This window comes from Haliotis rubra, unplaced genomic scaffold (genome assembly GCF_003918875.1).
Source record: "Haliotis rubra isolate DU_JTF1 unplaced genomic scaffold, ASM391887v1 Scf684, whole genome shotgun sequence".
In the NCBI taxonomy this organism is placed as follows: Eukaryota; Metazoa; Mollusca; class Gastropoda; order Lepetellida; family Haliotidae; genus Haliotis; species Haliotis rubra.
Window position 1 is genome coordinate 456,045 of NW_025767395.1, and position 27,217 is coordinate 483,261.

Genomic DNA, 27,217 nt, shown 5'->3' on the forward strand with positions numbered 1-27,217 from the left:
ATCTTCATTGCTTGCTTCCTTTCTTGCGTTATGCGATGTAGACAGGGTTCCAGTAGCATATAAAGAATCGTAGTTTCTTTGAAAAAGTAGACACAAATAGTATTTCCTCCTAATGTCCTCAAACCAGTATCTATGCACTGAAAGGAATAAGGAATATTAACGACGAATCTTTTATGTTTCAAATACGATGTTGACAGGACTCTTAGCTTATAAAAGGATCGCAGTTTCATTATAAAAAGACACACAAAACCCCCCAGAACTTCCTCTGTTTCCTCCTTATGTTCTAAAACCAATATATGCAATAAAACGAACAAGGAATATTAACAGAACATTTCTTATCATTCAAATACGTCTCTGCGTTCTCATATTAATCATAATACTAGTTGTGTTAACTTTGTCCCATTTCAGAACGTGAAGACAACGTCGACGACATCGTCCCCATCGTAGCTGTCTACTCCGTTATGCTCACTGCTGTGGCAGTTGTGGTGGCAGCAGTTACTGTTCTTGTCTGCAAGGACGTAAAAGGTACGATGAATATATGAATCGTTTTGAATGCAATGTAAGTTTCAATCCCTCCTTCACTCCCCAACACACCACAACCAACACGAACTTACACCAAAGTGAAGAACCAGGTCAGAGCTGGTCTTCTACAACCTATTTGCAAGCTCGTCATAACAGGTGAGAAACGCTGGCTGATTATGGCCATGCATGCTTACCGCCGTATCCCAATTGCGTAAATCGATGCTCATGATATCAATCACTGGGTTTTCTTGTCAAGTCTTGATTATTTCAGACAATCGTAATAAAGCTGGAATATTGCTGAATGCAGCGTTAAACAGCAAACAGGCATGTCTGTAGTTCACCTTCATATGCCGAAATCATTTTTTTTTCCAAATTTTGTTAACGCTGTTTTGATTCAGTTATTTGGCCAGACGGGAGCCAAGTGGTTAAGGCGTTCACGCCAAAGACCTAGATTCGATTCCCCACATGGGTACAATGTGTGAAGCCCTATTTATGGTGTTCTGGTTTTGGTGATGTTGATGGACTGTGCTAACAGCGACTCAGTCACTAACTGTTATTCAGTAAATGGAAACGTGGACGAATCTTTCCGTTTAGAAATTTACAAGTTTGTCTTTTGCTTAATTTGCAGAAAACCAGGACAGAAGGTACATAAGTTTATTGTTTCACCTTAAGTGCTGGAGTTAGGTATGGTAATAACCAGTTAACAAACCCTCATACATGTGTCAAGTTGCAATCTCCTGTGTTAAACACCATTTACTCAACTTACCCCAGAAAACTAGACCCTAACTGAATAAACGAAGCCCGTATAGATTATCTATGGAAATGACGGAGAAAGTAGCAATTGGATCTATGTAACAAATGTACGATTTGTTATGAAAGGATTGCAAATCTATGATCACTGTCTTTTTTAGGATTTCCAATCCATTTATGATTTCTGTTCCACGCTGCATGAAAGCAAAATACATACACTTCTGTGCAAGACAACTTTATCTGCAATGTAAGTGTAATGTTGTAATTACAGATGTGGTGAATATCTTACTGTGATGGCAGACAGATTGTCCCGTGACTTCAGTGATGTACCTTGTGCTTCCAACAACGACGGGGATGTCTTACCCCTTCATGATTACGAGCGACTCCTGAGGGAACAGTTCCACATCTACATGTCTCTCCACCCTTCAACTTCCTAACTGAGGACCACAGCACCAAGGGAAGCCAAAACTGACAGTACAGCTCCTCATCTACGTCTCTCCACCCTTCATCGTCCCCACAGTGGAGGACAGTACCAGGTGAAGCATATACTGACGATACTGTTCCTCATCTACACGTCTCTCCACCCTTCATCGTCCCCCACAGAAGTCTAATCTGACGGTACAGTTGCTCATCTACACGTCTCTCCTTCCTTCATCGTCCCCCACAGTGGAGGACAGTACCAGGTGAAGCATTTACTGACGATACTGTTCCTCATCTACACGTCTCTCCACCCATCATCGTCATCCACAGAGGACCACAGTACCAGGTGAAGCCTATACTGACGATACTGTTCCTCATCTACACGTCTCTCCACCCTTCATCGTCCCCCACAGAGGACCACAGTACCAGGTAAAGCCTATACTGACCAATATATGCAATAAAACGAACAAGGAATATTAACAGAACATTTCTTATCATTCAAATACGTCTCTGCGTTCTCATATTAATCATAATACTAGTTGTGTTAACTTTGTCCCATTTCAGAACGTGAAGACAACGTCGACGACATCGTCCCCATCGTAGCTGTCTACTCCGTTATGCTCACTGCTGTGGCAGTTGTGGTGGCAGCAGTTACTGTTCTTGTCTGCAAGGACGTAAAAGGTACGATGAATATATGAATCGTTTTGAATGCAATGTAAGTTTCAATCCCTCCTTCACTCCCCAACACACCACAACCAACACGAACTTACACCAAAGTGAAGAACCAGGTCAGAGCTGGTCTTCTACAACCTATTTGCAAGCTCGTCATAACAGGTGAGAAACGCTGGCTGATTATGGCCATGCATGCTTACCGCCGTATCCCAATTGCGTAAATCGATGCTCATGATATCAATCACTGGGTTTTCTTGTCAAGTCTTGATTATTTCAGACAATCGTAATAAAGCTGGAATATTGCTGAATGCAGCGTTAAACAGCAAACAGGCATGTCTGTAGTTCACCTTCATATGCCGAATTTTTGTTAACGCTGTTTTGATTCAGTTATTTGGCCAGACGGGAGCCAAGTGGTTAAGGCGTTCACGCCAAAGACCTAGATTCGATTCCCCACATGGGTACAATGTGTGAAGCCCTATTTATGGTGTTCTGGTTTTGGTGATGTTGATGGACTGTGCTAACAGCGACTCAGTCACTAACTGTTATTCAGTAAATGGAAACGTGGACGAATCTTTCCGTTTAGAAATTTACAAGTTTGTCTTTTGCTTAATTTGCAGAAAACCAGGACAGAAGGTACATAAGTTTATTGTTTCACCTTAAGTGCTGGAGTTAGGTATGGTAATAACCAGTTAACAAACCCTCATACATGTGTCAAGTTGCAATCTCCTGTGTTAAACACCATTTACTCAACTTACCCCAGAAAACTAGACCCTAACTGAATAAACGAAGCCCGTATAGATTATCTATGGAAATGACGGAGAAAGTAGCAATTGGATCTATGTGACAAATGTACGATTTGTTATGAAAGGATTGCAAATCTATGATCACTGTCTTTTTTAGGATTTCCAATCCATTTATGATTTCTGTTCCACGCTGCATGAAAGCAAAATACATACACTTCTGTGCAAGACAACTTTATCTGCAATGTAAGTGTAATGTTGTAATTACAGATGTGGTGAATATCTTACTGTGATGGCAGACAGATTGTCCCGTGACTTCAGTGATGTACCTTGTGCTTCCAACAACGACGGGGATGTCTTACCCCTTCATGATTACGAGCGACTCCTGAGGGAACAGTTCCACATCTACATGTCTCTCCACCCTTCAACTTCCTAACTGAGGACCACAGCACCAAGGGAAGCCAAAACTGACAGTACAGCTCCTCATCTACGTCTCTCCACCCTTCATCGTCCCCCACAGTGGAGGACAGTACCAGGTGAAGCATATACTGACGATACTGTTCCTCATCTACACGTCTCTCCACCCTTCATCGTCCCCCACAGAAGTCTAATCTGACGGTACAGTTGCTCATCTACACGTCTCTCCTTCCTTCATCGTCCCCCACAGTGGAGGACAGTACCAGGTGAAGCATATACTGACGATACTGTTCCTCATCTACACGTCTCTCCACCCATCATCGTCATCCACAGAGGACCACAGTACCAGGTGAAGCCTATACTGACGATACTGTTCCTCATCTACACGTCTCTCCACCCTTCATCGTCCCCCACAGAGGACCACAGTACCAGGTAAAGCCTATACTGACGATACTGTTCCTCATCTACACGTCTCTCCACCCTTCATCGTCACCCACAGAAGTCTAATCTGACGGTACAGTTCCTCATCTACACGTCTCTCCACCCTTCATCGTCACCCACAAAGGACCATAGTTTCATTGTCGTTTAATGCAGACAGTATTTTCTTATTTGTTTGATGCAGACGATATTTCCTTGTTCGTTTTATGCAGATGATATTTTCTTTGTCGTTTTATGCAGACGATATTTTCTTTGTTGTTGTATGCAGACGATATTTTCTTTGTCATTTTATGCAGACGATATCTTCTTTTGTCATTTTATGCAGACGATATTTCTTATTTGTCGTTTTATGCAGACGATATTTTCTTTGTCGTTTTATGCAGACGGTAATTTCTTTGTCGTTTTATGGAGACGAAATTTCACGGTTGTTGTATGCAGACGATATTTTCTTTTTCATTTTATGCAGACGATGTTGCCTTTGTCGCGTTATGCAGATGATATTTTATTTTGTCACTTTATACTGACGATATTTTCTTTGTCACTTTATGCAAGTGATATTGTCTTTGCAGCTCCAGACGAACAATCCTTACATCCTTACAGTGTATGTAAGACTGTGTACCTAGCTGGTGTGATAGTGGCTAATATTGATTACTGTTAAACAGACATTTGTAATAGCATATTTTAATAAACATTCTAAGGTTTTTAAATGTTATAATCTTATCGTAAAGCGAATATTTCTTATGTTAGTGTACAGGTAGTTATGTAGTCGAGTTTAGGTAAAAATGAACGGATATTTTGGTATCGATGAAAAAGAGTGGCTTTACTTTGTATTATGTTTTATCTGATGTTGTGTTGCCAAATCTTAATAAACTTATTATTATGATTATTTTTTGTCTTCTTCTTGCATTGATCCTTCCGTAAACCTTACCAGGAACATATGATCGTGTGTTCAACCCCCAAATGGTTGCATTTTCATTCAGTTGTTCGCACCACAAGCGTTTGAGTGAGTGAGTTTAAAGTTTACATAAGATTGACAATAGTGCAGCCATTTCACGATGTGAATAATTTAGGTATAAATTCTATTCAAGTCCCAATATTCATAAGTCTAATATGGTCATGTCAATTGTGAATCCATATATTGTAAAAACCTATATATTTATATACACAGTTCAATGAATCTTAGAGATTCAGTCCTATGCTAATAATGTCATATTTACTTTTTCGCATATTTTGTAAATTAACTTATTGTCTTATTCATTAAATATACACATGTATGTATCGCTCTGTAATCCTGAAATGTAGGCCTATGGCCTCCACTACACAAGAAATAAAGATTGAAGATATTATAATTGCATATTTGTGGACAAAATACAGTAAAACAGTGAGGTACGTATCACAGTTTGGTTTAACCACAACGGCTACAGCATGATTGTTCTGCCCAACATTGTTACTTATGCCACTATCGTGCACGTGCATTTTGACCAATGACTAACATTTACTTTTTTCACGTTTTGAAGAATGCACGATTCGGGCGAAGTTTTCGGACACCTTCGTTTTTATTGGGAGCATGTTATATTTGGGCGAATGTTTCTGCTTGGGTGTTTATGCAATTGCATTAAAAGTGGTTACTTTCTTTTGCCCGATAGTTTAGTCCTTGAACGGCATTTAGAAGACTGCATGACACGCTGACCATGCGACCTGTGACAAAGGTACTGGAATTGCTGAATTTCCTTCTTTTCCCTATAGTGCTAGTAGTTTGGCAAGATGTTGAGCTGTGTTGTAGCAGACTGAGCCCCTGGAGCATACACGTGTTCTGACTTTGACTGGATGTTTATGTGTGCCCCAGTGTGTACTTCAGAGTGCTATAATCATTGGCTTCGCCCTACTATTTTGACCTTTGTCCAGTTTCAGGTAAATCTTGTATGGAAAGATTAAAGATAATAAAATGGATGTTACTACCTCGATACAAAATACATCTGGGGTACTCGATTTGCTGACATTTTCACGGCCAAGTTACAGGCGAATCTATCTCAGCTGTTGAAAGTATATATACTCTCCCAAAAAAGAAACGCATCATGAAAATAGCAATTTCATGTAGCAATGAATTAAAACGTGATTCATTTTACAAAAAGGTTTTGCTATGTTTATGAGCCCTATGGTGTTTATGTTTTGAAACATCAGAACATAACAGACCATCCGTAAAATACCCGTATTTAACATCATGGTTTTCAATTTCGGCGTGTAGAGTCACAGAATACAGAATTCACATGCAATGCACGTGAAAGTTGGGGATCAGATAGTCTCAATGATGGGTGTAAAAGGTTGATCGCTGTCTGTCAATTATTCACTGTATTTGGAATATTGTTGACTAACGCAAAATGCCACGTCTAAGTGAAGCCAACCGTCATATCGCCATTGGTTTGCTTGAAGCTGGCCAGTCTCAAGGTGCAGTTGCCCGACGCATGAATGTTCACCAAAGCACAATTTCACGGCTCTGCGAGAGATATCGCCGGCAGAATGCGGTAGCAGAGGTCCCTCGTAGTGGGCGACCTCGAGTGACCACTGCGCTGCAGGATCGCTACATCCGGGTACATCACCTGCGTTATCGAACAAATACGGCGACCAGTACCGCTCGACAAATACCCGGATTGAGGAGGCTTTCTGCATAGACCGTCAGGAACAGGTTGAGAGAGGCTGGTTTACGTGCCAGAAGACCTTATTTTGGTCCTGTGCTTCGACAACAACATCGTCGACATCGAGTTCAATGGTGCACGAACGTTCAGGCCTGGAATCTACCGAATTGACGAAGAATCTGGTTCAGTGATGAATCACGATTTCTATTGGAACGACGCTATGGAAGAATGCGGGTGTACAGACGTCGACGTGAACGTTTCGCCGACGCTTGCGTTCCCCAGGAGGACAGATTCGGCCGGGGAAGTGTTATGATGTCGGGAGCGATCACCTGCCGTAGGAGAAGTGATTTGGTGATGATCCAGGGCAACCTGATAGCTCAACGGTACTGTGACGAAAGCCTATGCCCACACCACCTTCCAATCATTGATCGCCAGAGGGAGTTGTTTCAACAGGACAATGCCAGGCCCCACACATCACGTCACACTAGAGACTTCCTCCAGAACCATAACATCAATGTACTCCCCTGGCCCTCAAGATCACCGGACTTAAACCTGATCGAACGTCTGTGGGATGTCCTGGATGTTCTGGATGCCCACAGTGGTCACACGAGGTATTGACTTCAGCGCCACCATATGTCTCCATGTGACACTCAAACTGACTTTCCTCGAGTTGGTGCCAAAGAAGGATAAGTCTGCATTCCCAGTGTGCAATTTCGCTATATTTCATTAACTCATAAAGCCTACAAGATGTTTCAAAATAAACATAAAAATACAGTTGAAATTCCTATATGCGTTTCTTTTTTGGGAGAGTAGATAATCTGATAAATATCCATTTTGATATGGCCACCTTTAGGAATTGTCACACGTCATGCTCTTGATATATTCCTTGTGATACTCATGTTAGTGAATATAAAACATTGAACTCATAATGGAAAGATGTCTGTAATAAGAAGAGAGTAGATAATGAGAATAGTCTAAGAGATAAAACTTAAGGATGTCAGTTAATTTAAATACTTGAGATCTGTTGAAGGAACTAAAGAATTTCTTGAATTCCAAAACTAAACAATTATTTGATCTAACGACTGTCTTAAATATGTTGAAAATGCGGTAATCAGTCTACTAATCTGAGAGAGAAAATAACTAGAAACTTGAATGAAAACAATGCCTGAAAATGTGGTCACCATGACAACGCTACTAATATGAATATTGTCACCAAATTATTAGTTATTGTTTGTTGTGATTGTGTGAACCGACACTGGTGACCACGTCAGTTCCTAGTGTAGCCACCCCTCGCACGAAAAACATCTGCCCATGCCCTCCTAAAAGTTGTTCCATGGGGTTCATACCTGGCTGCTTAGCAGATCCCCCATGTGCGAAAAACTCCAACACTATCCTTCGATGACGACTGAATTCAAATGAAATAAACGTCACCTAGCACATGTTCAGAACGATAATAATGAAATAATTTCACTTGGGAAAGAATGATTTACATGACAGTTGCAACGTTATGGTTTGTTGTTCTTGTATTGTATTTATCGTGAATATAAAAAGCATTTTAGCTCCTGAGAAATATTTAGATTGCGTTATTGACAAACGACTTAGAAATATATTGGTTAAGTTCAGATGTGGTCTATTACGATTAAAACATAATGAAAGGAGGTGGTTAGGAATAGATAAGTATCAACGTTTATTTCCACATTGTAATTTAGATAGTGTAGACGAGTACCATTTTTTATTATTGTACATTATATAGCGCTCTACGAATTAAATACTTTCCATATATATATATCATCAAAATCCGCACATGTATAAATTTAGATCAAATCTATCAACGGAAAATGTACTAGTTTTAAAAAGCTTAAGTAAATAAAGAGAACGTACATGTAAAACCTGAGATGATAAATATCACACATACAATATTTGTTCATCATAATATATATATGACATATGTAAACCTATAACGTTATGTTTTGCAAACTAAGGCAATATTGCCATGTATCTATTTTATATAAAACTGTATATATTTTGCAATGTATATGGGCCTGAGGCCTTTATACTGGAAATAAACACTTGACTTGACTTGACTTTGATCGTATCTTGTTTACATCATGATTATTGCCTCGAAAATGCACAAATATGACTGAAACGTTTTTTGTGAGGAGGGTTACACATAGTATGTGTAGTGAGTAGTAAGCCCAGTGACGTCACTCATTCATAACGTTGGGTTATGTATCAATGCGCCGATACAATGAGAAAGGACGAAATATGCATTGATTTGATCCAAAAGTGGTAAGATTTTAGGGTGTTGTAAGAAACAGATTACTGTAGTCGTTGTAAGACAAATGGAGTCTGACAAACACTCGTTTAGTTTCTTTTGAGGCCCGGGTTAGAATTGATCTTCAGCAACCCATGCTTGTCGTAAGAAGCGACTAATGGGATCGGTTGACACATGTCATCGTATCCAAATTGCGAAATTCGATGCTGATGATGTTGATCACTGGATTGCCTTGTCATTTACTGACTGGAATAGCTGGAATATTGCAAAGGGCGACGTTAAAGAAAGAAAACTTGGTGTGATCTCAATAGTAACATTTACATCTTGATGTGCAGTGCAAAAGAGTAAATACGGGTACATATGAGAGTGATTGAGTGAGTGAGTGAATATCTTTTTACGTCACTTTTCGCCATTTTTCGGCAATACTATGGCGGGGGATACCAGAAATGGTCTTCACACATTGTACCCATGGAGGGAATCGAACCCGGGTCTTCGGCGTGACGAGCGGACGCTTTAACCACTTGGCTACCACAGAGCAGACAGACCCAGCACGCATGACAACACAGTATTCAATATTCGACTGCCCAATGATAACGACACTAGTGTTTCAACAAGCAAGGACATGATTCACAGAGTAGACAGACCCAGCAGTGCCAAGTAAACTCATCACAACATAGTATTCAATATTCAACTGCCCAATAGCAACGAAACGGCGTATTCACTACTGTTTCAACAAGCAAGGACATGGTTCATGTGACAGGGAAATAGTGTCAAGTGAAACTACACGAACATCAACAGCTCAGATCTTTCAGTGTTAACCAGCTGCTGACTATGTTTCTGTTTTACACAGTGACCGGAGTACTTCATGTGTGTGGTATGTATATCTGTCTTCGAAAATGGCCAACCTTGTGACTGTTTTCTCAAGTAATACGGGATATTCTCTCAGTAATCGTACGTAATGATGACTGGTATTTTTTTGCGTGCAGGTCAGTACATGAACTTATCACGCCAGTTTTTAATATGTTTTATTTTCATATAGCGCCTAGTATCACTCTGTCTAGTTGCTCGCTGGACGCTGAATCACAATCTGATTATTATTACCCTGGATAACCCAAGATGCCTGTAAGGCGTTAGAAGGTTAATAGTCAAATGACTTATCTCACCGGGTAACCAGTTTCTGCTGTACCCAGTTTCGGCAATTTTGAACAAACACACTTACCTCAGGTGAGACAACATGTTAGTATGTGATATGTTAGTATGTTCAGCGTAGTCTAGACCACATGTTAGTATATGATATGTTAGAATGTTCAGCGTAGTGTAGACCACCTGTTAGTATATGATATGTTAGTTTGTTCAGTTTGTTCAGCCTAGTGTAGATCACATGTTAGTATATCATATGTTAGTATGTTCAGCGTAGTGGAGACCACATGATAGTACATCATATGTTAGTATGTTCAGCGTAGTGTAGATAACATGTTAGAATATGATATGTTAGTATGTTCAGCGTAGTGTAGACCACATGTTAGTATATGATATGTTAGTATGTTCAGCGTAGTGTAGATCACATGTTAGTATATGATACGTTAGTATGTTCAGCGTAGTCTAGACCACATGTTAGTATATGATATGTTAGTATGTTCAGCGTAGTGTAGACCACATGTTAGTATATGATATGTTAGTATGTTCAGCGTAATGTAAACCACATGTTAGTATATGACATGTTAGTATGTTCAGCGTAATGTAGATCACATGTTAGTATATGATATGTTAGTATGTTCAGCGTAGTGTAGACCACATGTTAGTATATGATATGTTAGTATGTTCAGCCTAGTGTAGATCACATGTTAGTATATGATATGTTAGTATGTTCAGCGTAGTGTAGACCACATGTTAGTATATGACATGTTAGTATGTTCAGCGTAAAGTAAAACACATGTTAGTATATGATATGTTAGTATGTTCAGCGTAGTGTAGACCACATGTTAGTATATGATATGTTAGTATGTTCAGCGTAGTGTAGACCACATGTTAGTATATGATATGTTAGTATGTTCAGCGTAGTGTAGATCACATGTCAGTAATGTGTGTAAGATATGTAAGTATAGTGCATACATGTATATGAAGCACTGTGTATGGGATATATACATATTATACAGTGTAAACAATCATAATAAACCATTTCATAGATACATTATAACAATGTGACAAAAATGAAAAAGAGCAAAATATATTAAGAATACAATCGATCGGGTCCATCGAAATCACTTTATTGACTCCCCTAAAAAGAATGTAATTTACATTTTCCGAAAAGTTTACATTAAAAATGCAAAATTGTGTCAGTTTGACAACTCAGCCCACAGAAAATACTATAACGCCTGTTCATAAAAGTTATTTCCTCCTCTTTGTTTGGGAGCTTATATGTGTGTGGTATGTATCTGTCAACTAGGATTATATTGAACTGACTTCAATAATGTGCTTAAATAATTCTGTCAAATATTAACCTTGTTTTAATGACGAATACTTGTTTTGCGTGCAGGTCTTGCCTCCATAACAACTGGATACCCACACACTGTTGCACGTGTTGGCGACGATGTTAACATAACCATGAACCCAGCGAATGTCAGCTTCCTATATAACGTATGGGTGAATGGTTCGGTAGCTGTGAGACTGTTCCTGGTCTTGCCTAACTCACCCCGTGTATGGGTACTCAACAGCAGTCACACCGGCTACAGGACCAGGATCAGATACACCGGGGAGGACTCACTATCACAGACCGGACAGCTGAGGTTTACCATCTACAATGTTACTGTACAGGACGCTGGTACTTACTACTGTCAAAGAACCAATGGACAGACAGTTACTGGATGTAGACAGGTCCTCGTTGTAGCACGTGAGTAGGATATGAGATTAACAGAATATTATTTGAAGAATAATGTTGGACTGTCTTAATGTATCTCCAACATCAATAAATAGCTGTTCAATCTTCTATTTCAGTAGAAGAACTTTAGGTTAGGTGAAATGGGGGGGGGTTAGATTATTGTGTATATGGCGACATGGATCCGTGTGTGTGTGTGTATGTATGTGTGTGTATGTGCGTGCGCGCGTGCGTATGTGTGTTTGCGTGTGTATGCTTGTGTGTGTGTTGTATGCATGTGTGTGTTGTATATGAACTATGCTTGTTCACCGACAAAGAAGCAGTGTCGAAGTTTAACATGGATGAGTGTATCCGAGTCCATCAGTCTTGCATCTTTTTAACGCCATTTGTTGTGACGCACCTGGTAGTGACGCCGTCGACCCTCCTCTCTATGGAAAGTACATTTAACTCGTTTCAGTAGAGGCAGCCAGTAGTTGTGTGGTAACTATCATATTTAATCAACAAAACGGTTAGGAGTATTAGGATCCAGCCAACATGGATTCCCTGCTGTAACTGTGGAACACTGACTGCGGAACACTGAGTGAGTGAGTGAATGAGTGATTTTTTTAGCAATATTCCAGCAATATCATGATAGGTGACATCAGAAATGGGCTTCACTCATTGTTCCCATGTGGGGAATCAAACCAGGGTCTTCCACGTGACGAGTGAATGCACTAACTATTTAACATTTGATAGATAATAATGATGAATAGTATATAAATACAAGTATGAAAGCATTCAGCAAAATCCTGTTTAATGGCACTCGTGCTAAGGTCTCAGCACATTTGTTATATTTGTTCACAGAGAAGCCTACCACACCCACCGTTACCGGACCTGCCTCACCTGTATCAGGTGAGAATGTCATCCTGACATGCTCCTCCTCCTCCCGGTGTCTACCCCCGGACCATCCCCCACTGACCATGACCTACATCTGGAGGAGGGACAGGACCCGGGTAGAATCTGGTGATGAGTATCCTACAGGTGGAGATGACCTGACAATAACCCACATCAGCAGAGAGAACCAGGGAGACATATACAGCTGCAAGGCCGTGGAGGAGGGGCTGGCGTCTAACTGGAGTCACGGACATGTACTGGATGTTCTCTGTGAGTTAGACCTTACCTTGTTTACGGCATAAGAACCTCGTATATCTTATCTTTGAATCTGTGCTTCTGAGTGATAGTTTTGTCACAACCTTCTTTGCTGAAGTACTGTGTTCTGTGTAAACAGAACAGAAATGATTATTGTAAAAGTTCGAATAGGAAATATAAGCAGGTCTGATTTAATTATCCATTCAAAGTTTTAGAGTTTCAGAGGCTGTCGAAAATGTTTCTAGTTTCCCGGCACTGTAAGCTCACCTGGACATGTTGTCAAGAGTAGTACATATCAACAGAGTGAGTGAGTGAGTTACAACGGTGTTCCAGTTGTAGTCTGTACTTATTGTGTGAGGAAAGCATAAACTGATATTGGTCTGAGACGTTTACCATTTTGTGAATCCCAGGAACACAGGCCAAGCCAAGCAGCATGTCTTCATTCATCATTTATGTCACAGAAGCAAACTGCACTTATATGTAAAAAAAAACATTCGTTCTTAGCTGACCATCTCACATGCATTGCAGATGGACCTGGTCAGATACAGTTTGACGGCACAAGTGACAAGCTGGAGGTAGAAGAAGGGAAACCTGTAACAGTGAGATGTTCTGCTGATTGTAACCCTGCCTGTACTGTAACCTGGTGGAACATCTCCAGACAGAATGTGATTACAGGACAGGGGGAGGCTGTGTTGTCTATACCAGCTGTAGATGTATCTGTGTCTGGACTGTACACGTGTCACGTCAACAACACACATGGGAGTGCATCACGGAACCTGACGCTGGACGTCTCCCGTAAGTCAACACTTCAGTAACAGAATCTGTTATATACAACCTATTGTTGGGGATGACGCCTGTTGGGACGGCCCCCTTTTCGTACTCCTGATCCTGCTGGAACACCTGCTTGAACACCTGCTAGAACACCCAGATATTTAAAATAATCAAATACCCTTTAGATGGCACTCCATGATTAAAAATAATTACCCATTTGAAGCAGTGATATTGATGAAGAATTTAATTTTCACTGTGATCTAAATGGATTATCACTCCAATGATTCTTAACTTTCAGATTTTCCAAAAATCCGAAATTGTTTCAATTAATTCGAAAAAATCAATTAGAAACCCAGCCCTACAGAATACAGTGCTCCTGAACCTCTATTTATACGAGGAATATAATTTGACACTTTTCGTTAGATATTTCCGTTTCTTCACCCTGCACAAATGAGAACACTGATGTTGCCGACGTTGCATGTCCTCCTGTGGAGCTGATGTTGACAATGACGTTGTTGTTGGGGATGTACAGCGTACCTCATCAATCACTTACAAAGCGTAGCACGGAAAGGTTATTCAGATGGACATCGCAAGTGTCAACCAATATGTTTTGAATCAGGTTAAAACCTCCCGAAGAGGCTTGATGTTACATGATTATACTCGTATGCATACTGTACTGAATATTGTTCATATTAAATGTTTCAGCACGTGAAGATACTGAATCTGGTGCCATTTCCATCGTCCCCGAGGCTGCTGTCTGTTCCGTCCTGATCGTGGTCATCGCCGTTGTCGTCATCGTTGTTGTTTGTAGAAAACAGAGACGTGGAGGTAATACGGTGTGATGTGAGAGTGAATGACGATAACCGAGAGTCACGTAAAGTTGTCTCTCTCAGAAGCACTCCTTTTTCAGAAGCAATAGCCGTTTTATTTGCATGGTCAGTTACATACGCAATCGATGTGTGTGTGTTCCTATCACGGAAACGTTGTCTCCATAGAATAGCAAGGCCAATGCTTTCAGATGAACAGTCACACGATGATAGTGCATAAGAAAGATAGACACGTTCCTTTATGTGAGTGAGTCTGGTTTTATGTCGCTTTTAGCAATATTTCCCAAATATCATGGTGAGGGACACCAGAAATTGGCTTCACACATTGTACCCAAGTGTGGCATCGAACCCGGGTCTTCGGCGTGACGAGCGGACTCTTTAACCGCTAGTCTACCCCACCGTCCCTTCCTATATATCTACACATGTACTGATTTATATATGACAGTGTGGGACAACGCTTTGGGTGAGGTAGGCGGGGAGGGCGGGGGATGGTTACTTCCAGAATACGTTTACCCCCACAACTGATATATACCAATACTGACCAGCAAAAGAAACGCAATTCAAGAAATCAAAACTCATACTGAATTTCGATTCGTCTGAAAAGATGACATCATCCCACCTTCATTGTCCAGAACAGTACAGAACAGAACAGAACAGAACTTTTATTCCGCTCAGGCTGGGGTACTCGACATAACAGGTACAAATAAATATACAGTTGAGAATACATAGGATGGCGGGATGGTTTACAAGGAAGATTATACAGTTTTCATGACAGTACTACAAAATATACACAGTTGTTTTAAAACACTAATTCGTTTACAGTTTAACAATTCGTTAAATCTTAAAACATTGGGTTTTTTCAACCTAATGGTTTGGGATATAAGTTTTCCTATGATGTTTAAAGAAAGGGCAGAGAAAAATGTAGTGAAATTCATCGCCAACATCACACGTGTAGCAGAGGTTACACATTCCTTCTTCGAGTGGAATTTACTTCTATATGTAAATGGTGGCAGGAAGTTCTAAACAAGAGAAATTTAAGAGCCAAGGAGGAATGGATATATGTGAGATACTTTTCAAAGACAAGTTCAGATTTGAATACGCGATACATGGTACCCTTAGAAGAATTCGAAATCTCTACGCGCAATGTTTGGGTTGCTATATCTTCTAAGCCTAAGGAGATAATAGTTTTTAATTTTCACTATGATCTGATGGCATTATCACTCCAATGATTCTTAAGTTTCAGATTCTCAAAAAATCCCAAATGTTTCCGTTAATTCGAAAAATTGAATTAGATATTTTTGGTTGACTAACCAGCACATACTGTAGGCTGTTTCATTTAAAACGGCTTCCACGGATTTAATCTATTTTTGGTTGCTATTGTTTATGCAGGCTTCATTATATAGCATTTGGTACACAATTGTTGACAGCTTTTGTTCTTTACCAGATAGGAGTCTAGCCCAGAAATATACCATGCGACATTTGATAGAGTTATTTAGGGGTACCCTTCCAAGGTCTCCATATAGCATTATAATGGCGTGCTTCTCTTAAGGGGAAGGAATTCTATAGATTTACAGTTTTCAAAACCCCTTATTTCGCAGCCGTATAACAGAATTGGCTTAACCATGGTTATTGTCACCCAACGGCGCCGTTCCAGTCGATGTCTGTTGGTGAGGATGGGTCCACGGTAAGGTCGACGGCAATGTAAGCCTGCCGCTAGGAGTCGTCTGCGCACAGTCCTTTCGCTGATAGGGCGCCCCATAGACCCAGTCACGGCATTAGCAGTGCTTACTGCCGCCTGCAGACGGTTCCGGAGGTGCTGAAGTTGGATTATCCGTCCTGTCTTTGTGACGTCACACTGGGGCGTACCGGAACGGGGGCGATCAGAAACGCTGCCAGTTGCCATTACTAACCGTTGCTGCAGACGAGTTATTGTCGAAGGGTGCACCTGAAAATACCGGTCTACATGAACTTGTCGAACTGCAGCATTCAGCATGCCTATTGCTTGGTGTCTCTCCATTTCACTTACACGTGGCATGTTGCTGTGAAATGCGTGTGTCATGCATTTCATCCTTGCTTGTTTCTCCCTAAAAATGGATTCGAACACCATCCTACATGGTGAATGCTTTATCCTCACCACATCATACTTGTGTTAAAGTATCAAAACCAAACTCATGCTGAAAAAGTACAATTTTCATGAATTCTGAGTTGCGTTTTTATTGCTGGTCAGTATATATACACCTATACAAACGTTAAGCAATACTAATATGTTTTTAGATGTGATGTCTTTATTATAACTATTCTTTAAGGAAGTAACTATTCTTTAAGGAAGTAAATGCGGGGAAATTGAATCTGAGACCAGCCTTTAAGGAAGAGTTTATAGTGAGTGAATGTGAGCAATATCACGATGGGGGACACCCGAAATGGGCTTCAGGCATTGTACCCATGTGGGGAATCGAACTCAGGTGTTCGGCGTGAAGAGTTTATACCCTTAAGAGACACTATTATTGAGATCATATGCAAAACCTTTCACACCCATAAATAGAGTGAAAACTAAATATCTATGTTATAAGCTTACATGAGAAGTTAGATGTAAATTACTGAAAACTGGGGTGCTATTTACTTGACGTCTCCTTTCCTGTGTATGTTTCAGTCCAACATTTCATTTCTCTTATATAACCATCAAGATACATTTGAACAGCCTGAGAACAGGCATTTGTTCTAAATGAACCTTGTTATATTTCGTTCCGCCTAACCCTAACTGTAATGGAAAAAGTCTTAAATAAAGCATGCCCTGGGTTTCCAGAGGTTCGGGTATCACCTATCTATAAAAGAAAGACATTTGCTCTAAAAACTGTCACATATCGTTCTACCAATTTCTAATAATTTATTTCTACTTCAAAGGTATGCAATTATACGAGCAATTCGTTAAGCATATATTTTTCATCTAACATTTTGCATTTACTTATCTACACAATTATAACTTTCAGATAGAGGATACCCTCATAACCGGTGAGTAGCTGCTATCCAGATGGTAAGGCACATGGGTAAACAGTTGGCAGTATCTGCTATCCTCCAAGGCTATTGGGTAAACAGTAGGCAGTATCTGCAATCCTTCAAGGCTGTTGGGTAAACAGTTGGCAGTATCTGCAATCCTTCAAGGCTGTTGGGTAAACGAACGGTTGGCAGTATCTGCTATCCTTCAAGGCTATTGGGTAAACAGTTGGCAGTATCTGCTATCCTTCAAGGCTATTGGGTAAACAGTTGGCAGTATGTGCTATCCTTCAAGGCTATTGGGTAAACAGTTGGCAGTATCTGCTATCCTTCAAGGCTATTGGGTAAACAGTTGGCAGTATCTGCTATCCTTCAAGGCTATTGGTAAACAGTTGGCACTATGTGCTATCCTTCAAGGATATTGGGTAAACAGTTGGCAGTATCTGCTATCCTTCAAGGCTATTGGGTAAACAGTTGGCAGTATCTGCTATCCTTCAAGGCTATTGGGTAAACAGTTGGCAGTATCTGCTATCCTTCAAGGCTACTGGGTAAACAGTTGGCAGTATCTGCTATCCAGATAGTAAGGATATTGGGTAAACAGTTGGCAGTATCTGCTATCCTTCAAGACTATTGGGAAAACAGTTGGCAGTATCTGCAATCCTTCAAGGCTATTGGGTAAACAGTTGGCAGTATCTGCTATCCAGATGGTAAGGCTATTGGGTAAACAGTTGGCAGTATCTGCTATCCAGATGGTAAGGCTATTGGGTAAACAGTTGGCAGTATCTGCAATCCTTCAAGGCTGTTGGGTAAACAACAGTTGGCAGTATCTGCAATCCTTCAAGGCTATTGGGTAAACAGTACCAGTTTGCAGTATCTGCAATCCTTCAAGGCTGTTGGGGTAAAACAGTTGGTACAATCCTTCAGTTGGCAGTATCTGCAATCCTTCAAGGCTGTTGGGTAAACAGTTCTAGTTGGCAGTATCTGCAATCCTGCAAGGCTGTTGGGTAAACAGTACTAGTTGGCAGTATCTGCAATCCTTCAAGGCTATTGGGTAAACAGTTCATCACCAACACAATTTGACTGGCTATATCACTAATCAATAGCTGTGTGATATCGAGCACAATCTAAATCAATGGCGCACAGTCAATGAGCTGCTGGATAGTTATTACTCTTCCAGGCAAATGTTTTAAGGGCGTGAACTACCTGTATTTTCGTGAACAGCTGGTGTCTTCACTGATTTTCTCAGTGGTTCATTCATATCATTTTGACAGCTATTTTGTTATTTGCAACACTTTTATTTGTTTTCATAAATATTCCTTGATTCCAAGCACTTTCTACATTTCTTTTCCCCCAGCGTTGTCACATACATCCTTGACGCAGAAACAGACGGGGGCTACCAGGAGATAGAAGGTTGGTGTTGTACGTCATCGTAGACCCTTAAACGTCACATGAATTAGTTCAGGTAAACAGGCGAATTATTAAATGGGCAATGTTATGTACCATGTCTAAAAACAGTCTTGGAATTTTAGCTGTCAACATAGAAAAACTAAAGGCCTATCAAAACTATTAGCTCCGAGTGACCTTGGGCGTTGGGGTAGCCTAGTGGTTAAAGCGTTAAAGTCGAAGGCCCGGGTTCGATTCCTGAAATGGGATCAATGTGTCAGGCCCATTTCTTGTGTCCCCTGTCGTGATATTGCTGTAACATGGCTAAAAGTCGCGTGAAACCCAAATCACTCACTCACTGATTGACCTTCTATTGAAACTTGTAACGGATGCTGTCCATATATCGCGTCTACGGTGCTAGATCAGTGCACTATATTCAAACATGTACGGATATGTGATCGGTGCACAATAATACAGGCATCTGTGATTAACCTTACAGTTTGTATGCATAATTAACTGCTGAACATTGTCACTTTCAGAGAGAGGATACGTTGATCAGCGGTGAGTATCTTCATCAATCTTCAAGTAGGATGAATAAATATATCATCTCACACAGTGATACATAGCTGAAAATCTGATATAGAATTGATACTCAGCAACCGATGGTTGTCGTAAAAGTTGACCAACGGGATACGGTGGTCAGGCTCGCTGACTTGGTTGACTCATATCATCGTATCCCAATTGCGTAGATCGATGCTTATGCTGTTGAGCACTCGATTGTCTGGTCCAGACTCGATTATTTACAGACCGCCGGCATATAGCTGGAATATTGCTGAGTGCGGCGTCAAACAACAAACAAACCGACATAGCTATCAGAGCACGATTCGGAGCGATGTAGATTGAGAGTGTGTCACAACTTTATAATTTCCTCTCATTTTACTCTAGTTTAATACTCATTTTTTATCAGCTTGGTTTCGTATCACAGGGAAGACGAAAACGATGGGAGCTACCAGGAAATAGAAGGTTGGTGTCTAAAGGTTAACTACAAGCATGATGTGTAACGGCTGTGAAACTCGAACTGTGAGTGTATGGTACTGATATGTCGATTGAATGTAGCTCGAACTATCTCCCGTCTGAAGCCCAGAAGCCTGGAATAGGAGTCGTGTCTAAAACCCATATACATTGGATATAAGTCAAATCGTCGTGGTTACGGTGTAATATTTCAAGGAAAGGGAAAAATACCGATTATATGATTACCAATCATAGAATAGCTAATATACTGTAAATAAACATTTCCTAAGTCAAATTCGTTTATATTTTATATATAATACTTATGACACTTCTTAATTTCCATGTACAAAACCAGGATTCGGTAATATGCCATGTGTGGGAAACAGATCCACTGGCCTGGACAGCTGTAACGGTCATACTTCCCGTCATACATCAAGGATGATTCTTCCATCTTCATTGCTTGTTTCCTTTGTTGCGTTATGCGATGTAGACAGGGTTCCAGTAGCGTATAAAGAATCGTAGTTTCTTTGAAAAAGTAGACACAAATAGTATTTCCTCCTAATGTCCTAAACCCAGTATCTATGCACTGAAAGGAATAATGAATATTAACGACGAATCTTTTATGTTTCAAATACGATGTAGACAGGACAAAAAAACCCAGTACTTCCTCTATTTCCTCCTTATGTTTTAAAACCAATATATGCATTAAAACGAACAAGGAATATTAACAGAACATTTCTTATCATTCAAATACGTCTCTGCGTTCTCATATGAATTACCATACTAATTACATATGTGTTAACTGTGTGTTATATCAGAAGGTGATGACAACGTCGACGACATCGTTCCCATCATAGCTGTCTATTCCATTATGCTCACTGCTGTGGCAGTTGTGGTGGCAGCAGTTACTGTTCTTGTCTGCAAGGACGTAAGAGGTACGATGAATACATGAATCTTTTTGAATGCAATGTAAGTTTCAATCCCTCCTCCACTCCCCAACACACCACAACCAACACGAACTTACACCAAAGTGAAGAACCAGGTCAGAGCTGGTCTTCTACAACCTATTTGCAAGCTCGTCATAACGCTGGCTGATTATGGCCATGCATGTATACCCCCGTGTCCCAATTGCTTAAATCGATGCTCATGATATCAATCACTGGGTTTTCTTGTCAAGTCTTGATTATTTCAGACAATCGTAATATAGCTGGAATATTGCTGAATGCAGCGTTAAACAGCAAACAGGCATGTCTGTAGTTCACCTTCATATGCTGAAATCTTTTTTTCATTTTATTTTGTTAACGCTGTTTTGATTCAGTAATTTGGGCAGTCGGGAGCCAAGTGGTTAAGGCGTTCACGCCAAAGACCTAGGTTCGATTCCCCACATGGGTACAATATGTGAAGCCCTAATTATGGTGTTCTGGTTTTGGTGATGTTGATGGACTGTGCTAACAGCGACTCAGTCACTAACTGTTATTCAGTAAATGGAAACGTGGACGAATCTTTCCGTTTAGAAATTTACAAGTTTGTCTTTTGCTTTATTTGCAGAAAACCAGGACAGAAGGTACATAAGTTTATTGTTTGACCTTAAGTGCTGGAGTTAGGTATGCTTATAACCAGTTAACAAACCCTCATATATGTGTCCAGTTGCAATCTCCTGTGTTAAACACCATTTACTCAACTTACCCCAGAAAACTAGACCCTAACTGAATAAACGAAGCCCTTATAGATTATCTGTGGAAATGACGGAGAAAGTAGCACTTGGATCTATGTAACAAATGTACGATTTGTTAAGAGAGGATTGCAAATCTATGATCACTGTTGAGGTCTGTTTTAGGATTTGCAATCCATTTATGATTTCTGTTCCACGCTGCATGAAAGCAAAATACATACACTTCTGTGCAAGACAACTTTATGTGCAATGTAAGTGTAATGTTGTAATTACAGATGTGGTGAATATCTTACTGTGATGGCAGACAGATTGTCCCGTGACTTCAGTGATGTACCTTGTGCTTCCAACAACGACGGGAATGTCTTACCCTTACATGATTACGAGCGACTCCTGAGGGAACAGTTCCACATCTACACGTCTCTCCACCCTTCAACTTCCTAAGCAGACGACCACAGCACCAGGTGAAGCCAAACCTGACGGTACAGTTCCTCTCCTCCGTCTCTCCACCCTTCATCGTCCCCCAGAGAAGTCTAATCTGACGGTGCAGTTCCTCATCTACACGTCTCTCCACCCTTCATCGTGCCCCACAGAGGACCACAGTACCAGGTGAAGGCTAATCTGACGATACAGTTCCTCATCTACACGTCTCGACCACAGCACCAGGTGAAGCCAAACCTGACGGTACAGTTCCTCTCCTCCGTCTCTCCACCCTTCATCGTCCCCCAGAGAAGTCTAATCTGACGGTACAGTTCCTTATCTACAGGTCTCTCCACCCTTCATCGTCCCCCACAGAGGACCACAGTACCAGGTGAAGCCTAATCTGACGATACAGTTCCTCATCTACACGTCTCTCCACCCTTCATTCTCCTCTACAGAGGACCACGACACCAGTAGGGCATGAACTGACTGTACAGTTTCTCATCTATACGTCTCTCCACCCTTCATCGTTCCCAACAGACGACCACGGGACCACAGTAGGGGGTGCAGCCTCAAGTGAGGCAACAGTTTATGCAGACGACATTGTGTTTATATTTTTATGCAGACGATGTTTTCTTTTTTGCTGTAGGCTGACCATATTTTCTTTATAGGTTTATGCTGACGATATTTTCTTTGTCACTTCATGCAGACGATATTTTCTTTGTCACTTTATACAGACGATGTTTCCTTTGTCACTTTATGCAGACGATATTTTCTTTGTCACTTTATGCAGACGATAGTATCTTTGTCACTTTATGCAGACCATATTTTCTTTGTCGCGTTATGCAGATGATATTTTCTTTGTCGCTTTGTACTGAGGACATTTTCTTTGTCACTTCATGCAGGTGGTAGTATCTTTGTCACTTTATGCAGACGATATTTTCTTTGTCGCGTTATGCAGACGATATTTTCTTTGTCACTTTATGCAGGCGGTAGTATCTTTGTCACTTTATGCAGACCATATTTTCTTTGTCGCGTTATGCAGACGATATTTTCTTTGTCACTTTATGCAGACGATATTTTCTTTGTCACTTGATGCAAGTGATATTGTCTTTGTAGCTCCAGACGAACAATCCTTACATCCTTACAATGTATGTAAGACTGTGTACCTAGCTGGTGTGACTGTGGCTAATATTGATTACTGTTAAACAGACATTTGTGATAGCATATTTTAATAAATATTCTAAGGTTTCTAAATATTATATTCTAATCGTAAAGCAAATAATTTTTATGTTAGTGTACCGTTGGTTATGTAGGTGAGTCTAGCTATAGAAGAACGGATATTTTGTTATCGATGAGAAAGAGTGGCTTTACTTTGTATTATATGTTATCTGATGTTGTGTTGCGACATCTTAATAAACTTATTATTATGATTATTTTTTGTCTTCTTCTTGCATTGATCCTTCCGTAAACCTTACCAGGAACATATGATTGTGTCTTCCAACCCCAAAATGGATGCATTTTCATTCAGTTGTTCGCCCCACAAGCGTTTGAGTGAGTGAGTTAAAAGTTTACATAAGATGGACAATAGTGCAGCCATTTCGCGATGAGAATAATTTAGGTATAAATTCTATTCAAGTCCCACTATTCATAAGTCTAATATGGTCATGTCAATTGTCAATCGATATATTGTAAAAAAACTATCTATTTATATACACAGTTCAATGATTCTTAGAGATTCAGTCCTATGCCAATAATATCATATTTACTTTTTCGGATACCTTCGCTTTCATTGGAGCATGTTATATTTGGGCGAATGTTTTCTGCTTGGGTGTTTATGCAATTGCATTAAAAGTGGTAACTTTCTTTTGCTCGATAGTTTAGTCTTTGAACGGCATTTAGAAGACTGCATGACACGCTGACCATGCGACTTGTGACAAAGGTACTGGGATTGCTGAATTTCCTTCTTTTTCCAATAGTGCTAGTGGTTTGGCAAGATGCTGGGCTGTGTTGTAGCAGACTGAGCCCCTGGAGCATACACGTGTTCTGACTTTAACTGGATCTTTATGTGTGCCCCAGTGTGTACTTGAGTGTGCTAAAATAATTGGCTTCGCCTTACTATTCTGACCTTTGACCAGTTTCGAGTAAATCTTGTATGGAAAGATTAAAGATAATAAAATGGATGTTACTAGCTCGATACAAAATACATCTGGGGTACTCGATTTGCTGACATTTTCACGGCCAAGTTACAGGCGAATCTATCTCAGCTATTGAATGTATATCTACTCTCCCAAAAAAGAAACGCACCATGAAAATAGCAATTTCATGTAGCAACGAATTAAAACGTGATTCATTTTACAAAAGGTTTTGCTTGTTTATGAGTCCTATGGTGTTTATGTTTTGAAACATCACAACAAAACGCCCCATCCGTAAAATACCCGTATTTAACAGCATGGTTTTCAATTTCGGCGTGTAGTGTCACAGAATACAGAAATCACATGCAATGCACATGAAAGTTGGGGATCAGATAGTCTCAATGATGGGTATGAGAGGTTGATCGCTGTCTGTCGATTATTCACTGTATTTGGAATGTTGTTGACGAACGCAAAATGACACGTCTAAGTGAAGCCAACCGTCATATCGCCATTGGTTTGCTTGAAGCTGGCCAGTCTCAACGTACAGTTGCCCGATGCATGAATGTTCACCAAAGCACCATTTCACGGCTCTGGGAGAGATATCGTCTGCAAAATGCGGTAGCAGATGCCCCTCGTAGTGGGCGACCTCGAGCGACCACTGCGGCGCAGGATCGCTACATCCGATAACATCACCTGCGTCATCGAACAGCTACGGCGACCAGTACCGCTCGACAAATACCCGGATTGAGGAGGCTTTCTGCACAGACCGCCAGGAACAGGTTGAGAGAGGCTGGTTTACGTGCCAGAAGACCTTATTTTGGCCCTGTGCTTCGACAACAACATCGTCGACATCGAGTTCAATGGTGCACCAACGTCCAGGCCTGGAACCTACCGAATTGGCGTAGAATCTGGTCCATTGAAATCATAATGGAAAGATGTCTGTAATAAGAAGAGAGTAGATAATGAGAAAAGTCTAAGACATAAAACTTCAAGATGTCAGTTAATTTAAATACTTGAGATCTGTTGAAGGAACTAAAGAATTTCTTGAATTGTAAGAGTAAACAATTATTTGATCTAACGACTGGCTTAAATATGTTGAAAATGCGGTAATCAGTCTATTAATCTGAGAGAGAAAATAACTAGAAACTTGAATGAAAACAATGCCTGAAAATATGGTCACCATGACAACGCCACTAATATGAATATTGTCACCAAAATTCTTAGTTATTGCTTTTTGTGATTGTGTGAACCGACACTGGTGACCACATCAGTACCTGGTGTAGCCACCCCTCGCACGAAAAACAGCTGCCCATGACCCCCTAAGAGTTGTTCAATGGGGTTCATACCTGGCTGCTGAGCAGATCCCCCATGTGCCAAAAAATCCAGCACTATCCTTCGATGTCGACTGAATTCAAATGAAATTAACGTCACCTAGCACATGTTCAGAACGATAATAATGACGTCACACTGTGAAATAATCTTCCTGCGAAAGAATGATTTACAGTTGCAACGTCATGGTTTTTGAGAAGTTCTTTGATCTTATCTTGTTTACATCATGAATGTTGCCTCGAAAATGCACAAATATGACCACAACGTTTTTTTGTGTGGAGGGTTACACATAGTATGTGTAGTGAGTAGTAAGTCCAGTGACGTCACTCATTCATAACGTTGGGTTATGTATCAATGCGCCGATACAATGAGAAAGGAGTAAATATGCATCGATTTGATCCCAAAGTGGTGAGATTTTAGGTTGTGTAGGAAACAGATTACTGTACTCGTTGTAAGATAAATGGAGTCTGACAAACACTCGTTTTGTTTCTTTTGAGATCCGGGTTAGAATTGATCTTCAGCAACCCAAGCTTGTCGTAAGAGGCGACAACGGGATCGGTTGACACATGTCATCGTATCCAAATTGCGAAGATCGATGCTGATGATGTTGATCACTGGATTGTCTGATCATTTACAGACTGGAATAGCTGGATTATTGCAAAGGGCGACGTTAAAGAAAGAAAACTTGGAGTGATCTCTATAGTAACGTTTACATCTTGATGTGCAGTGCAGTGTTAAAGTGTAAATACGGGTACATATGAGATTGAGTGAGTGAGTGAGTGAGTGAATATCTTTTTACGTCACTTTTCGCCATATTCCAGTAATTTCATGGCGGGGGATACCAGAAATGGTCTTCACACATTGTACCCATAGAGGGAATCGAACCCGGGTCTTCGGCGTGACTAAACCATTTGGCTTTTCGCCATATTTCAGGGGGATACCAGAAATGGTCTTCTTGTAGGGAATCGAACCCGGGTCTTCGGTGTGACGAGCGGACGCTTTAACCACTTGGCTACCACAGAGCAGACAGACCCAGCACGCATGACAACACAGTATTCAATATTCGACTACCCAGTGATAACGACACTAGTGTTTCAACAAGCAGGGACATGGTTCACAGAGTAGACAGACCCAGCAGTGCCAAGTCAACTCATGACAACATAGTATTCAATATTCAACTGCCCAATGCAACGACACGGCGTATTCACTACTGTTTCAACAAGCAAGGACATGGTTCATGTGACAGGGAAATAGTGTCAAGTGAAACTACACAAACATCAACAGCTCAGATCTGTCAGTGTTAACCAGCTGCTGACTATGTTTCTGTTTTACACTGTGACCGGAGTACTTCATGTGTGTGGTATGTATATCTGTCTTCGAAAATGGCCAACCTTGTGACTGTTTTCTCAAGTAATACGGGATATTCTCTCAGTAATCGTAAGTAATGATGACTGGTATTTTTTTACGTGCAGGTCAGTACATGAACTTATCAAGCCAGTATTTAAAATGTTTTATTTTCATATAGCACCTAGTATCAATCTGTCTAGTTGCTCGCTGGAAGCTGAATACACAATCTGATTATTATTACCCTGGATAACCCAAGCTGCCTGTAAGGCGCTAGAAGGTTAATAGTCACATGACTTATCTCACAGGGTAACCAGTTTCTGCTGTACCCAGTTTCGGCAATTTTGAACAAACACACTTACCTCAGGTGAGACCACATGTTAGTATATGATATGTTAGTATGTTCAGCGTAGTGTAGACCACATGTTAGTATATGATATGTTAGTATGTTCAGCGTAGTGTAGACC

At 40.5% G+C, this 27,217-nt stretch overlaps 1 protein-coding gene and 2 long non-coding RNA genes across 3 annotated transcripts in view; all 3 read left to right on the forward strand.

The window, feature by feature from the left end:
* LOC124258141 (cell adhesion molecule 4-like) overlaps window positions 1-27,217 on the forward strand; it is an 87,391-nt gene that overhangs the window by 8,880 nt on the left and 51,294 nt on the right. The window lies entirely within an intron of this gene.
* On the forward strand, window positions 14,353-19,429 carry LOC124258144. The gene is made up of 4 exons (XR_006893511.1): window positions 14,353-14,469; window positions 17,456-17,477; window positions 18,814-18,869; window positions 19,382-19,429. It is a non-coding gene; the product is annotated as an uncharacterized LOC124258144 (long non-coding RNA).
* Window positions 21,314-22,622, forward strand: LOC124258150. The gene is made up of 3 exons (XR_006893517.1): window positions 21,314-21,417; window positions 21,801-22,169; window positions 22,289-22,622. It is a non-coding gene; the product is annotated as an uncharacterized LOC124258150 (long non-coding RNA).